Source organism: Papio anubis, chromosome 6, assembly GCF_008728515.1.
Source record: "Papio anubis isolate 15944 chromosome 6, Panubis1.0, whole genome shotgun sequence".
Lineage (NCBI taxonomy): Eukaryota > Metazoa > Chordata > Mammalia > Primates > Cercopithecidae > Papio > Papio anubis.
The window spans coordinates 128,058,916-128,076,177 of NC_044981.1; the positions used below are offsets into that span (position 1 = coordinate 128,058,916).

Below are 17,262 nucleotides of genomic sequence, written 5' to 3' on the forward strand. Positions count from 1 at the left end.
AACTCCATCTCAAAACAACAAAAAAAAAAAAAAAAAAAAAAAGAAAAAATTCATTTTTTTTCTCGCTCTGTCACCCAGGCTGGAGTGCAATGATGTGATCTCAGCTCACTGCAACCTCCGCCTCCTGGGTTCAAGTGATTCTCATGCCTTAGCCTCCCAAGTAGCTGGGACTACACACACACATCACCACGCCGGGCTAATTTTTGTATTTTTTAGTAGAGAAGGGGTCTCACCATGTTGGCCAGGCTAGTCTCGAACTCCTGACCTCAGGTGATCCCCCTGCCTTGGCCTCCCAAAGTGCTGGGATTACAGGTGTGAGCCATGATGAACTGTGAGTCAATTAAACCTCTTTCCTTTAGAAATTATCCAGTCTTGGGCAGTTCTTTATAGCAGCATGAAAACAGACTAATACACGGGTTTTCATTATTGTGAACCATGAACACTCATACACACACACACACACACACACACACATATCCTGGTGAACACATGCAGACTTTCTCTTGAGTATATGGTTGTACTCAAGAGAAACTGAGTATATGTTTATGCTCAATGAAATTGCTGGATCAAAGGGTATGTGAGTGTTCAACTTTAGGAGCTAATGCTAAAATAGTCTAAATAGTTTTATCAGTTTTTACTCCTACCAGCAACTTTATGAAATGCCTTGTGGATGTACATCTTTTCCAACATGAGGTATTATCAGACTCTTCAATTGTTGCCAACCAAATGGGTACACAATAGTACTTCATTGTAGCATTAATTTATAATTCCTGATCACTGAGATTGAACATCAATTCATGTGTTTATTGCCCATATATGATTCTTCCTCTGTGAAATGATCATGTTTTTTGTCTATTTTTCTATTTGGTTGTTTGTGCTTTCCTTATTGACTTATTGAACTTTTCTATATACATATTTCTAAACAAATCCTAGTTGGTTGTGTATCTTTCAAATAGCTTCTTTCAGTTTATAATTTGTCCATTCTATTTAAGGTGTCTGTTGACAAATTTCTTAATTGTAACACCTTAATTTTAATAAGGTCACATTTGTGCAGGTTTTTTTTTTCTTTTGCTTTTAAAAGTTAACTTGTTGTGTGTTTCATATATTATTTCCTACTCCAAAGGCTAAAAACCATTGACTGATAGCTCCTCCTAAGAGTTCTAAACATTGATTTTTGACATTGAGAGAGAGAGAAATGTTTTCTTTTGCTTTAATGCAAGCCAAGTTTAACACTGGTACTTCAAGATCCAGAGTAGTGTCAGTAGTGTCTGACAGAATGCAGGAGAAAGAGCAGCAGGGCCTTACAATATAAGGTACCCAGTAAGGGTGGTAATGTTTTCCTGTGGTACACAGGTGACAGGGCCCTGATTAGGAGTAGAAGAAAGAATTACATCCCGATTCAGTAACTTAACAGTTTTCCAACCAGATTTGATTATGTACTCCTAGAAACTCCCCGAACAGCCAGGTGATATGTAAAGGGCCTGAGTCTTTTCGACAGTTGGGAGAAAATACCACTGATTGGACTACATTATTAACAAACACCATTGGGAAAAAACTGAATTACATTAATTACAGAGATATGTCTGTTTCTCCAAGTTCAATCGTTGAAGCCCAGTTTTCCAGTATAAGGGAATTCAGAGGGGAATTTCTCCTACATGTTTCAGTCTCTTGCAAATGCTCCCTGCTGTGTATTATTGTAATAAGAATAATTTTATAGGCATCTGTTATTTTAGGTGGGAAAATGATAATTTTCTGGCTATCTTCTAGAAGTCTCTTTCCTTATTTATTTTTTCCTCTATGGTTGTACTCTGTTTCTGTTACAATAGATAGTTAAACATGAGTAGGGCAGAGAGGTGCCCCCACCACCAGGAATGTCAGGCAATCATCATGTGGTGGTCAGGTGGTTGTTAAACTGTCTCTCTAAAATAATATTGGGTTGGTGCAAAAGTAATTGCCATTTTTGCCATTGGAAGTAACGGCAATTACTTTTGCACCAACCAAATAATTGGTTGCAGCCAGTGCCAGGGGAAAGGCAGTCTCCTAATAGATTAACAAAACATCTAAAGTTGGTGATCGGCAGCTTCCTGACAAGATCTCAGGAGTTGGCCAAGTGGGCTCACGCATGCGCACTAGGGAGCAAAATGGGAGCGTTTAACTGGCATATGACCATCCTCTGGAAACATTCCATTGGTGAAAGAAGAACTACTCAAGTGAGCATGTGCACAACCCTAGTAAACACACCACATGCGGCCCCTCCCAAGCGCTGGCAGGCCACTACGCATGCGGACAGCCTACTCCAAGGAAGACTTACGGGAGAAGAGACGCAACCCCTGGAAGCATGCGAACGTATGAAACCCCAAGTGAAAGGCTAAAGCACACACTTGAATCTCTCAAGTTGCTCATTTGGCCCTCTTCCAGGTACTGTGCTTCTTTTCACTCCTGCTAAAAACTTTCGAATAAGCTTTCACTCCTCCTCTAAAACTTTCTTCAGACTCTCCCTCTGCCTTATGCCCCTTGGTCGAATTCTTTCTTCTGAGGAAGCAAGAATTGAGGTTGTTGCAGATCCGTATGGATTTGCCGCCACTAATATTTCTTACTACCTATGTCCTTTTTCCATTTCTTCCTCTGCTTCCAGAGTCACCTAAAATATCAGGGGCAGCAGGTGGAGTTGTAATCTCCTTCTATATTAGTAAGGCAGGGCCAGTGGCTACACTTACTTGTTCACATATATGCATTGTTTTGCAAGTACTGGTTGCGATTCAAGTTGCAACAGGTGTCCATGAGTGGGCTCTGGGCTTCCTGCTACAGGATTTGTTTCTGTCACACTTTGGACAATAGTTGTGGACACTGGCATTGGGAAATATAAATAATAAAGATTAGGGTATGATTAAATATTCCCAGACTTTAAAATAGCATTTGTATGCACTAATAACTTCCTGTTATATGAAAGACTGCTTATGACATCCTTATAAAGGCAAAAGCCCTTCTTCACATGTTAGCCTTTGTAGTCAGGCAGCATGCTTCTGATCTGTGCAACAGGTAGTCAGGACTGCTGCAGCCCCTAGAAATTCGTGTGCTCTGGGGAAATTTGGTACTAAGAAGTGAGGATTCTTTGCAATATAATTTTACAATGTAAAAGAGTCCTCTGTGTCTGATTATGTCATATGGGGATGATATTTTGCAAAAAGACAGTAAAAAAAATTAAAGGCAGTAAGTCAACCCTTAAGCATGTATTAGATGTTGTCATAAAATAGGATTACCATCCCATTTCTATTAGATCTTGAATTAACTCTTGAGTTACTAAAAACCAAGGCTAAAATAAGGTCAATTTCTCTGGCAAGGATTTGGCCCTTGGGTTAGGTTATTCTTTTTTTTTTTTTTTCCTTTAATTTTACCTCCTCTGTGGACAGGGTTAGGGTCTTCCACAGAAGAAGAAAAATATTTAGCTAATACATAAATGATGAGATACACAACATCATTAGTGGTCAGGGAAAGCAAATCCAAACTACAACAAATACTATTTTTTTTTTTTTTTGAGATGGAGTCTCCCTCTGTCACCCAGGCTGGAGTGCAGTGGCACAGTCTCAGCTCACTGCAACCTCTACCTCTTGGGTTCAAGTGATTCTCCTGCCTCAGCCTCCCAAGTAGCTGGGACTATAGGTGCCCACAACCACGCTTGGCTAATTTTTGTATTTTTAGTAGATACAGGGTTTCACCATATTGGCCAGGCTGGTCTCGAACTCCTGACCTTGTGATCCACCTGCCTCGGCCTCCCAAAGTGCTGGGATTACAAGTGTGAGCCACCACACCCGGCCAACAAATACTATTTTATACTTAGATTGTAGGCAAAAATTTTAGTGTCTGATATTATCAAGTATTAGAAATGATTAAGAATCAACAGGATCTCAATACTGTTGATAGGTTCATGTATTGGTTTGACATTTTCTCCTGGAGTTGAACATCTCCTATGTCTCCTACACCCCAGAAATACTGCCCCTGAGTAGATACTCAAAGGAAAGTTATATACCAATAACAGGATACAAAGATTTAAAATGTATAGTGGCAGTGTTTATTATAGAAAAAAAACCAAACAAACTAGGAAATAGCTCAAATGCCCATCAACAAGACTGGGGAATATTGTACATCAATCAAAAATAATGAACTACAGAGACATGAAACAACAGAGATGAATCAAAGTTAAAAAGAACAGAACTAAAAATATGTCCTTTATAGTTCATATAGATGCAACAAATACTACTTTAAAATGAATCAAGGAAGTAAGGAACACAGGATTCAGGATAATATTTATCCCGGATGAGCTGAGCTTGGGTTTGGGATGCCGGAGACTGTGGGGTTAGATGGAGTTTGTTGTCAAGGTTCTGGCCTTTGGTTTTGGTGGTGCGTTTGTGGGTAATTATGATAATTTTTTAGAGATAACTTACTGATAAACCAATAAAATCAGGCTATATATTATCAGTGATAAATCTAATTATGATCAATCCCATTCTCTCCACCTGAGTCTAGTGTTGAAGAGCAAAAACAAAGAACATTTTTTATTTCTGAGGTGAACCATATAGGAAATTTAGAAAGAAGTCAGAAGTACAGGGTTACGACAGGTTTAAAATCTGACTCTGCCTCTTACTCAATTCATCATCTTGAGCAAGTTACCTAACATCTTGGAGCTTCAGTTTTTTCATCTGTGAAATGCAGATTCCATTAGTGTTTTTATGATAGTGTCAGGAAGACAATTCATTAGGATCACACTTATAAAATGTAATGAATTTAGCACAGTGCCTGGGACAGGTAAGCATGATAATATTATCAATAGTAGTTTCAGTAGTCTCATATTACTTGGACTGATTAAACATTCAGCTTCTCCTTTATGTAGTTCTGTTCTAATTTACAGGCCTTTCCTAGTTCTTCTAATCACTGTATTCTATTTTCAGTTTTTATTCCCAGGTTAGGCTTGAGTCTCCATCCCATGCCAACTTTGGAGAAGAAAGATTCTTCCCTGTTTGAACTGCCGATCCCTTCCTTTGGCTTCTTGCTGTCTCTAAATCTGCAGACCCTGTGCAAATGGAATCCGCTGAGAAGGCTTTGACTATATAGGGTGCTGGCAGATGCTTACACTTTCTTATTTAGGCAAATTGGACAATCACAGAAATGCAAAAATGGGAAAGATAGTATGGCTTTTGACAATGTAAGTGTGGAAAATAAAACTGTGCTGGCTGAAATGGTTTCTTTCTGTAGGTATAATACTTCTTTTAAAAAGTCTGACAGAGCTCATATATGGCAAAAAACCATGTATCTCCACATTTTTCTCCATGCCAGTCAGAAACAATGCTAAATAGAGACTAGATTTTCTATCTAGTGATACAACTTTGATCTAAATAACTTAGTATACTCTATACTTTTTAATAAACATTAAAATACAGATTAAAATAATTCATAGATAATAGTGTTGTATAACTGTAGCTATATAGTTATGTAAAATTACAAATAAGATTTTTGTACTGAAATTTTAACCCACGTGCAAAATGGGATATTAATTATATTTTTTAATAGTGTGAAGTTCCAAATGAGAAAAGATCCTATGGTGAATGGCAAAATCATATGGCAAAAATGAAAAGGAATAGAAAATTATATATATTTTTAAAGAATCATCTTTTTGTAGTTGCTGGAATTTTATTGTTGCATTAAAAAAAATTTTACGTTAAACTAAAAGATGGCAGTTTGCCCTGGAAAAAGGCGAATAAAGAAACTTCTAAACTGCAGTAAAACAAAAGTAAAAAAAAAAAAAAAAACTGTATTATAGAATTTTTTCCATTTATCTGTAAAAATCCACAGTTAAACTACTTCAAAAGAAATTTCATGAGACCTCTGCCCTTGGCTCTGTGTGATTTCAATTGAAAATGGCTGTCAGTAATGGTTACGGAATTGTGGAGCACAGGAGATGCGTCCTGAGACTGGATGGAGATCAGAAAATGTCCTAGTTTTCAGAAATGGGAAGAAGTTTAGACTCTTCAGTCCACAAAACAGAAAATTTGATATTGATGCTGAAAAAACTCTGAAATATATTGTCATGATGAGGCCATCATGGGAAGAGGCCATCACTAAAGTCAGAACGAGATGAATAATAGAGAGGGAAGAGGCCATCACTAAAGTCAGAATGAGATGAATAATAGCTCCCTTGCCAGATCTCATTTCCTTTTGATAGGGCCACTGAGCTGCCAGATGAAGATGGTCTCTTGATGACTCTGCAGCTGGGTGGGAGGGCAAATATGTTGGAACCCAAAATAACTTGACAGGATGGAACAATGGACCAAATCTAACAGGATAAAAAGTAAAAGGGAGATATATAAAGGTTGCCCTCAGTTCCAGAAAATTAGCAACACAAACACAGGAGGGGTGGGCAGATTGCAAATCCCACTGGTGGGCTTCCACAGTTTGCATGCTGCATACAGGTTCCTGGCTGAGGGCTTGAGTAAGGACTCTGTCCATACAAAGACGGCACCTCTTCCTAATTTGCAGAAAGGTGCCATAAAGCAGAAAGGTGTATGCTTGAAAAAAATGCAAGTTAAGGTTTTTAACTAGGAACTCAGTGAATGACTGCTACTGTGTGGTTGCCAAGAGTTGGAGAGTGCATTCCCCAAAGCACCATGTCTGAGCAAGGGTGGTTAGTGTCTGGTTCAAGCTGAGCTGGACATATTGAGAGTGGAGAAAAGAACAGTAGTAAATTAGGGCACAACAGAAGAGAAAGGTGAAAATCTGGAAACTATGACTTTTTTTTTTTTTTTTTTTTTTAAGACAGAGTCTTGCTCTGTTGCCCAGACTGGAGTGCAGTGGTGTGATCTCAGCTCTCTGCAACCTCTGCCTCCCGGGTTCAAGCGATTCTCCTGCCCCTCAGCCTCCCAAGTAGCTGGGACTACAGGTGCGTGCCACCATGCCCAGCTAATTTTTGTATTTTTAGTAGAGGCAGCGTTTCATCATATTGACCAGGCTGGTCTCAAACTCCTGACCTCGTGATACGCCCTCCTCAGCCTCTCAAAGTGCTGGGATTACAGGTGTGAGCCACTGTGCCCGGCCAGAAACTATGATTTCTGAGGAATAGTGAAAAGAGAGAATGTTTAACCTGCAAAATGGAAGATGTAGAATGGTAATGAAATTAACCATGGATTCAAGATGCCAGCAAGCAAGCACATCAAAGGCCAGAAAGAAACTAAGGAAGACTTTTTTATTTGCTTTTTTTTTTTAAGAGTCTACCATTTGAAATTTAGAAAGAAAATATCAAATGTTTTTATGACGAAATTCAGAATCTTAGTTTTTTTCTCCTATTTTATAAATTGGTAATTTAAAATTTTGAATGACATATTGCCTGAAAGGCAGGGAGCATCATCATTTTTTAAAATGCTTAGGTTTTTAAAGTCTTAAGCTCATACAAGATACAGAATTTTTCATCAATTTTACTTGTCCAAAAATGGAACAGAAAATGCAATGTTGTGATGCAGTTTAGTTCCTTGTTGCTAGGGTGGTTGAGGCTGAGAGCAGGCGCTGATCCTCGGATGTGACAAAAAGACGATTTGTTTTTGTAGTTGCTGTAGTGTGGGGCTCGATGGCTTTTAAGATCCCTTCTCATCTGTGCTCCTATGATTCTGAGAAAAAGCAATTTTCCATAAGAAAGAGGAAAACTGAGATTACCAATATTATTGCCCTTTCATGACGAACTTCAGAAATGAAGAGAGAAGTGTAATACTCGTTATACAAGAATCTGGAATGCATTCAATATTTTCTTCTTTTTAAGTGATTTACTAGTGGTGTTTTCATGAATTCCCTTCTTAGGACTGGAGTGTCAGTGGTTAAGGCTTGGGACCTAATACTGAGAGTTCCTTGGTTTGATCTTGGTAAGAGCTCGTTAGCTCTGAGAGGTTTGATGTACCTCAGTGCAAGCACATCACTATTTTATGATATAAACTTTATTGAAAACTGCAACCTTCTTCACTGAGCATGTGCAGAGTGAAAAGTAGGCAATGGAGGGTGGGTGGATGAGTTACGATTTATCTTTCCTGCTAAAAAAGCAGTGCAAAATCTTGTCCTCTGTATATTTGTTGGGTATCTGTAACATCTCACGTTTATTCTCATCACAATGAGACTATCATCCAGAGGTCACCTTCCTTTTGAATGGACCTTGGGTTTATTTTGCAAAAATATTAGATATGCATTTCTTGATGCCACTAAAATTAAAAAAAAAAGAAAAATGTATATACTGGAGGATGAAGAGGTTTCTTGTTTCTCAAAAATTATTCACATGTAATGAATTGTCTAATAGAGGAGAATTTGATTTTCCTCGGTTACATCCTTGTTCAATTTATTCTTGGGGGGAGGACAGAATAGCTGATGAGATAGCAATGAAAGCAAAAGACAAAGCCACCCAGAGCTTTCCATGCCCTAAATATGCTCTTGCCTCTATTACTTGCTTGGTTCTTAATCTCATTCTGGGCTATTCTGGGAACATGGGGAGGAAATCAGCTATGAAGTAACCTGTATTGTGTAATACCCTTATTCTAGTGAGACAAAATAAAACATATAGCAAAAGCAGCCTTGAAGAACAAGAAAAATCACATCAGAGAAGCCTGAGGATGTGCATGGATGAGGAAAGAGGCTGTCATACCCACTTAGTTTTGATAATTTGCATTACATTTCTCTACAGCAGGCTTCTTAGCATGGATTGGCAGGGCAACGGTGGGTTAGTATCTGGGAATACTTTTCTGATTTTCATAAGTAATAGTCATGATCTTGACAAACAGCCTGAACTCCTTGCTATTGGCCAAAGGTCAGGGAGAACTGAACTTCACAGCAAAGTTACCTGGAACAAACAGGGTCACTGGTACTTTCCACATCAGAGGAGCAAAGTCAAAGGTGGGGGAACTTTGAGATGATAAGCTGTTCCTCCAAAGTCAAGGAGTATTAGATAATACAACAGCAGGGTGGGTGGGGTGTCTTCTAGGCACAGCATTCTCCATTGTTGATTGATTCTACTCTTTCACCTTACAACTAGCAATGTTCAATGCCATTTTGTGCCAAGCACATAAAATCTTACCATGTAAGTGAAATAAATCACTAGTGTTTGTATCTAGACGACATATTGTTAGGTAACATGAACCTTGAACCTTTATCCCTTAATCTAAGTAGAGCTTCGCCTCTAGACCCACATGAAGAGTTACATAACTTGCTGCTTAAGCCTCTTTGCACATTGTTTGTTGATCCAGGTCATCACCGTGGTTACCTCCTCAGCTTGGGCATTACCTAGAGCTCTGTAGGAGGAGCTATATGGGATTTACAGGTCCTAGACTCTATGTTCTAGCACTGGTCAGCAGCCTTTTTAGTTCTGGGCATGTTGCAATAAGAATTACTGAGGATCTGGAATAAAAACATGAAGAAGCATTTGAGAGAACAAAAGGCGAGAGGGAGAGGGATAGGGAGAAGAGAAGAGAGCGGGAGAGGGAGGAAAATAGAGAGAAGGGGAGAGGTAAGATAGTGGGGGAGAGAGGAAGGGCAATGGAAGCAATAAAAGAAACAAAATATGACCACAATAAGATGCAGCTACTGAGATGCACCAGGGGTTTCTCAGTGGATAGACTCGAGCAGTTAAGATACGACAATTCAAATGAATTCCCAAGTGATTCCTGCACTCTGGAATGTAGTTGCTCAGGGATTTAGGAGCATTCCAGGGGTTCTTTATCAATTAGGTCAAACATATAAATTCTTTCCACATAGCTAAACAGTGGTTATATGTAAGGCTCTGAAAGCAAGTCAGATTTCTTTTCCTTAAGGAGATAAGCTTCGTCCTTGGGATATCTCTCTAGTTACAGATATGATTCTTGACATTCTTTCCAGGATCATGGGTGAGGCTGTGAAAACAAAGAAAGCATGTGTTATGTGACAAGATGCTCCTCTGAAGACTGACAATTTTACTTGAGAATCAAGGTATTAATCAAGTCTATAAAGGAAAAAGATGAGTGTATATACACATACGTATGTATATATGTGTGTGTGTATATGCATATATATAATTTAAAAAATACTAGAGCTTTAGATGTTTGCAGGAAAGAATATAGTTTAGGAAGAAATGTTTCAAATGCTTGAAAATGCAGTGTAATGAATTAACTGCGAGCTTCAACTTTTATTCAGTCTTTCCTTGCATCTAAACATAATAAATGAAGGTAGACTCTTAACGTGAGAAGAATTTCTTTCTTGGTTGAGGAGCTCCTGAAATTGAGGAAGGGAAAGGAGAAACTGCAGATCCCCATTACGCGAAGCCTGGGGTTGGAGTGGGCAGTGGAATTAGTCCTGTTCTGCGTTCAGACAGGGACACAAGTCACAGCTCTAGCTCCCTCCCAGGAAGAAGGTGGAACATTCTGGGAGCACAGTGAGAAGAGAAGGGATAAGGATGGGTGCATAAGGTGGAGAGGGAGCAGCTTCACAGAGCATTGTTCTAAGTCCCCCCATACTGTGCCTGGGATTACTATGAATTCCTTCACTACTGATGGTCACAGCAAGAAGGTTGTCAAGCCACTGAATATTTGCATTTGGACCAATGCAAAGATAGGATGTTTCCATCTGAAGATTCACTTTTTAATAGATAACTTTACATTTAGCTCTCAGATCTCCATGTGCAGCATCAAAAAGCTTTAAGTAAATTGCTGTGGAACGTGTCTTCAGTGAAATAGTACAGAGGTCTATAAGGCACTACTGTTTCATCTTTGGAAAGTAAAAGTGACAGGTGAGACAGTAAATCTATAATCCATCCTTTATTCCTCCTCTCCCGTCAAATGTACAACCTGGCCACACCAATGTGCATTTCATACTTATTTCCAGTGTCTCCTCTCTCTCCCTCCTGACTCCCACTGCCCTAGTTTTCATCCTCTCTATTCCAGACAGATATACCATGAAATAGCTGTTGAATGTCTGCCTTGTGTATTATCCTATGCTCTGTGCTCAAATAGAGTGAGAAAAGATACACATGGGTGCCTGCCTTCATGGAGCTTATAGTTTCCGTGGGGAAAACAAAGTGAACAACCAATTACACAATTCATTATTACAGTGGTGAAGAATGCATTAAAGACAAAACAAAGGGTGCTAGAGAGCATACCGTGCCCCCAACATTCTTCCTTTAGAAGTTAATATATGGGCTGAGCTTTGAAGCATAGGTAAGAATTAACTTGGTGTAGCAGATCACGAGGTCAGGAGTTCGAGACCAGCCTGGCCAACATGGTGAAACCCCGTCTCTACTAAAAATACAAAAATTAGCCAGGCCTGGTGGGGGGCGCCTGTAATCCCAGCTACTTGGGGGACTGAGACAGGAGAATCACTTGAACCTGGGAGGCAGAGGTTGCAGTGAGCTGAGATCACACCACAGCACTCCAGCCTGGGCAACAGAGAGAAACTCTGTCTCAAGAAAAAAAGAGTTAACCTGGTGTAGAGAGAAGCTTTGGGCACAGGGAGGAGCATTCCAGGTAGTCCTTCAGTATGAAGGAGAGCTGGAGAAGCTAAGAATGACAATGATGCTGGAGCAAGAAAAGAGGCAAGAAAAGCCCAGTCTGATGGGGGAGGCAGGGCTAGAACCCACAGGACCTCAAAAGTTGGGAAAAGGATTTGGTCTCTTCTTGAACAATACACAGTCATTCTTTGGAGATCAGTTCATGCATTTTCTCCACCAGGCAGCTTTCTTTGATGCCCTCACTTCCTCCCGACCTCCCCTCACTGGACTGTGTTTGGTGCCCATGGTCTAACATTGCACAAAACACACTACATAATGCAATTAATCTCCATGTGTGTGTCTATTCTGCATTTGGTGGTGAGCTTCATGAGGTCAGGAACCACATATTACTCATCTCTATATATCTCCATATTAAAGCATTCCCAATATTCTGCTGAAGGGAGACATTTTAATGTCATTAAACACATAACTATCATCCTATAGCCCTATAGTTTCTCCTGTAACTATGAAGGAAAAATCATGAAAGATAGAACAATCGTTGGTGTCAGTGGGTAAACATAATTCTTCAGAGTATTTAGTGAAGTATGACATTCATTTTCACTCATGAAACTAAAAAATTGTGCATGAGAGATACTAGGTGCTAGACCAGACCAGGGAAGAAAAATACACTGAATAAGAGTCATTATGCCCTCGTGGCCTCTCCCCCTGCTGTTGGCTGTCACTATGACAGGCTTCTTCATGTCACCTGTGTGTTCACTCAGAATCTCCCTCAGCACTGGCTTTCTAGTGGCCACCACTAACTTCTGCAGATGAGACCTGTTGGCCGGGTGTGCCTGGCGTTGAGTCAGAGAGCCTGGGGTCATTATTCACATACCTTGAAAGAGCCCCTGTGTCTTCTAAGTGGATTAAAAATGGCCCCCTTTTTTTTCCCTCGAAAATCAAAGAAATAATGAACTTAATCTGTGCTGTAGACCAAATGGGCCTAAGGGATATTTACAGAACATTTCATGCAAGAGCTGGAGAATACACATTCTACTCCTCAGCACATGGATTGTTCTCAAGAATAGGCCATGTTTTAGATTACAAAACAAGTCTTAAAAATATTTTTTGAATGAAATTATGTCTAATATCTGACTGCAGTGGAATAAAACTAGAAATTAATAACAAGGAATTTTGGGCTGGGTGCGGTGGCTCACGCCTGTAATCCTAGCACTTTGGGAGGCCGAGGCGGGTGGATCACGAGGTCAGGAGACCAAGACCATCCTGGCTAACATGGCGAAACCCCATCTCTACTAAAAAAAATACAAAAAATTAGCCGGGTGTGGTGGCGGGCGCCTGTAGTCCCAGCTACTCGGGAGGCTGAGGCAGGAGAATGGCGTGAACCCCAGAGACAGAGCTTGCAGTGAGCCGAGATCGCACCACTGCACGTTAGCCTGGGCAAAAGAGCGAGGCTCGGTCTCAAAAATAAATAAATAAATAAATAATGAGAAATTTTGGAAACTATACAAACACATGGAAATTAAGTGATATGCTCCTGAATGAGCAGTGGGTTAATGAAGAAATTAAGAAGGTAATTAAAAAATTTTTTTGAAACAAATGCTAATAGAAACACAGCATTCCAAAACCTATAGGATATATCAAAAGCAGTACTAACAGAAAAGTTTATAGCTATAAGCACCTACATCAAAAAAGTCTCTTCTTAGATGAAAAAAAATTAGAAATCCTTCAAATAAATAACCTAATGATTCATTCTAAAGACTAAAAAAGCAAGAGCAAACCAAATCCAAAATTAGTAGAAGAAAAGAAATAATAAATATCAGAGCAGAAATAAATGAAACTGAAATGAAAACAACACTAAAAATAAAAAAAAAAAATGAAAAATTTGTTTTTTGAAAAGATGAACAAAATTGACAAACTTTTTTTTTTTGTTTGAGACAGAGTCTGGCTCTGTCGCCCAGTCTGCATTGCAGTGGCGCGATCTCGGGTCACTGCAAGTTCCCCCTCCTGGGTTCACGTCATTCTCCTGCCTCAGCTTCCCGAGTAGCTGAACTACAGGCGCCCGCAACCACATCTGGCTAATTTTTCTGGTATTTTTAGTAGAGACGGGGTTTCACCGTGTTAGCCCGGATCGTCTCTGTCTCCTGACCTCGTGATCCACCCGCCTCAGCCTCCCAAAGTGCTGGGATTACAGGCGTGAGCCACCGTGCCAGCCACAAAATTGGCAAACCTTTAACCAGACTGAGAAAGAAGAGAGAAGACCCAAATAAAATCAGAGATAAAAAAAGGGAGACAATTTCGAGATTAGCGTGGCCAACATGGTGAAACCCCGTCTCTACTGAAAATACAAAAATTAACCAGATGTAGTGGCATGCACCTGTAATATCAGCTATTTGGGAGGCTGAGGCACAAGAATTGCTTGAACCTGGGAGGCGGAGGTTCCAGTGAGCGAAGATCACCCCATTGCACTCCAGCCTGGATGATAGAGCTAGACTCCATCTCAAAAAAAAAAAAAAACCAAAAAAAACAAAACAAAAAAAACCAGGAGACATTACAAAGGATACTGCAGAAACTCAGTAGAAGCTACTATAAGCAACTAAGTGTGAATAAATTTGAAAACCTAGAAGAAATGGATAAATTCATAGACACATAAAACGTATCAAGATTGAGCCATGAAGAAATCCAAAACCTGAACAGACCAATAATAAGTAATAAGACTGAAGCCATAATAAAATGTCTCCCAGCAGAGAAAATTCACAGGTGAATTATAACAAACATTTAAAGAAGAACTAATACCAATCCTACTCAAACTAATCCAAAAAATAGAGGAGGAGGGATACTTCCAAACTCATTCTATGAGGCCAGTATTACCTGATAGAAAAACCAGACAGACACGTTAAAATTTTTTTTAAAAATGCGAAGAAAAGAAAACAACAGGCCAACATTCCTGATAAACATTGATGCAAAAATTCCTCAACAAAATATTAGCAAACCCAATTCAACAACACATTTAAAAGATCATTCATCAAGACCAAGTGGGATTTATCCCAAGGATGCAAGGATGGTTCAACATGTGCAAATCAACCAACGTGATACATCATATAAATAGAATGAGGGACAAAAACCATATGCTCATTCCAACTGATGCTGAGAAAGCATTTGATAAAATCTAACATCATTTTAAATAAAAATCCTCAAAAAACTAGGTATAGAAGGAACTTACCTCAATACAATAAAAGCCATATATGACAGACCCATGGCTAGTATCATACTAAATGGGGGGAAAACTGAAGGCCTTTCCTCTAACATTTGGAACATAACAAAGATGCCTACTTTCACCACCGTTATTCAGCATAGTACTGGAAGTCACAGCTAGAGCAATCAGACAAGAGAAAGAAGTAAAAGATATACAGATTGGAAAGGAAGATATCAAATTATCCTTGTTTGCAGATAATATGATCTTATATTTGGAAAAATGTAAAGACTCCATCAAAAAACTATGAGAACTGATTTAAAAATTTATTAAAGTGGCAGGATATAAAGTCAATATAAAAAATTAGTAGTATATCTGGCCAGGCATGGTGGCTCATGCCTGTAATCCCAGCAGTTTGGGAGGCCAAGGTGGGCAGATCATGAGGTCAGGAGTTTGAGACCAGCCTGGCCAACATGGTGAAACCCCCATTTCTACTAAAGATAGAAAAAATTAGCTGGGTGTGGAGGCGCATGCCTATAAGCCTAGCTACTTAGAAGACTGAGGCAGGGGAATTGCTTGAACCTGGGAGGCGGAGGTTGCAGTGAGCCAAGATTGTGCCATTGCACTCCAGTCTGGGTGACAGGGCGAGACTCCATCTCAAAAAACAAAACAAAACAAAAAGTAGCATTTTTATATGACAACAGTGAAGAATCTGAAAAAGAAATCAAGAAAGGAATTACATTTACAATAGCTATAAATAAAATAAAATACTTAGGAATTAACTACAGAAATGAAAGATTTCAACAATGTGAACTGTAAAATACTGATGAAAGAAATTGAAAAGGATATGAAAAAAATGGAAAACGATTCCATGTTCATGGATTAGAAGAATCAATATTGGTAAAATGTTCATACTACCTAAAGCAATCTACAGATTCAATGCAATCCCTATCAAAATACCAATAACATTCTTCACAGAAATAGCAAAAACAATCCAAAAATTTATATGGAACCACCCAAAATAGCCAAAGTTTTCCTGAGGAAAAAAAAGGGAAGGAATCACATTACCTGACTTCAAATTACGCAACAGAGCTGTAGTAAGCAAAACAGTATGATACTGACATAAAAACAAACACACAGACTAATGGAACACAATAGAGAACCCAGAAACAAATCCATACATCTATGAACCCATTTTTGACAAAGAGAACATACATTGGGAAAAGAGCTGTCTCTTCAATAAATGGTGCTGGGAAAACTGGATATTCATATGAAGAAGAATAAAACTAGCCCCCTATCTCTCATCATTTACAAAAATCAAGTCCAAATGGATTAAAGACTTAAATATAAGACCTCAAAGTATGAAATTACTAAAAGAAAGCATTGGGGAAACTCTCCAGGACATTGGATGGTGCAAGGATTTCTTGAGTAATACCCCAGCAGCACAGGCAACCAAAGCAAAAATGGACAAATGGGATCACATTAAGTTGAAAACCTTCTGCACAGCAAAGGAAACAATCAACAAAGTGAAGAGACAATCCACAGAATGGGAGAAAATATTTATGAACTGTCCATCTGACAAGGGATTAATAACTAAAATAGATAAGGAGCTCAAACAACTCTCTAGGAAACTATCCTAATAATCCAATTAAAGATGGGCAAAAGATTGAATAGACATTTCTCAAAAGAAAACACACACATGGCAAACAGGCATATGAACCAGTGTTCAACATCTTTGATCATCAGAGAAATGCAAATCAAAACTACAATGAGATATTGTCTCACCCCAGTTAGAAATGACTTTTATCCAAAAGACAGGCAATAACATATGCTGGTGAGGATGTAGAGGAAAAGGAACCCTCATACACTGTTAGTGAGAATGTAAATTGGTACAACCACTATGAAGAACAGTTTGAAGGTTCCTCAAAAAACGAAACATGGAGCTACCATATGATCCAGGCATTCCACTGCGAGGTATATACCAAAAAAAAAAAAAAAAAAAAAAGAAATCAGTATATTGAAGAGATACCCATACTCCCATGTTTATTGCAGCACTATTCACAATAGCAAGATTTGGAAGCAATCTAAGTGTCCATCAACCAAGGAATGGATAAAGAAAATGTTGTATGTGTGTATATATGAGATATATAGGTGTATGTATATGTGTATCTATCTTATATACACACATTTATATATGTGTGTGTATATATGATATATATGCCTATATATATGTATATATCATATATACACACAGCATTTAACAATAGAACTCTATATATGCAGAGTTCTACTCAGCCATAGAAAAGAATGACATTCTGTCATTTGCCAACAACATGAGGTCATTATGTTAACTGAAATAAGCCAGGCACAGAAAGGCAAACTTCACATATTCCCACTTACTGATGGGAGCTAAAAATTAAAACAATTGCACTCATGGAGACAAAGTTACCAGATGCTAGGAAGGGTAGTGTGGCAGGGTGCGAGGGGAAGGTTGGTGGGAGGAATGGTTAATGGCTACAAAAATATAGTTAGATAGAATGAATAATATCTGGTATTTGATAGCACACCAGGGTGA

The 17,262-nt window shown here is 38.9% G+C and overlaps 1 long non-coding RNA gene across 1 annotated transcript; it reads left to right on the plus strand.

The window, feature by feature from the left end:
* The first annotated feature begins 383 nt into the window (after positions 1-383).
* LOC103884020 lies at positions 384-5,238 on the plus strand. Its single transcript, XR_646460.4, has 2 exons — positions 384-2,418; positions 4,947-5,238. It is a non-coding gene; the product is annotated as an uncharacterized LOC103884020 (long non-coding RNA).
* Positions 5,239-17,262: the final 12,024 nt, after the last annotated feature.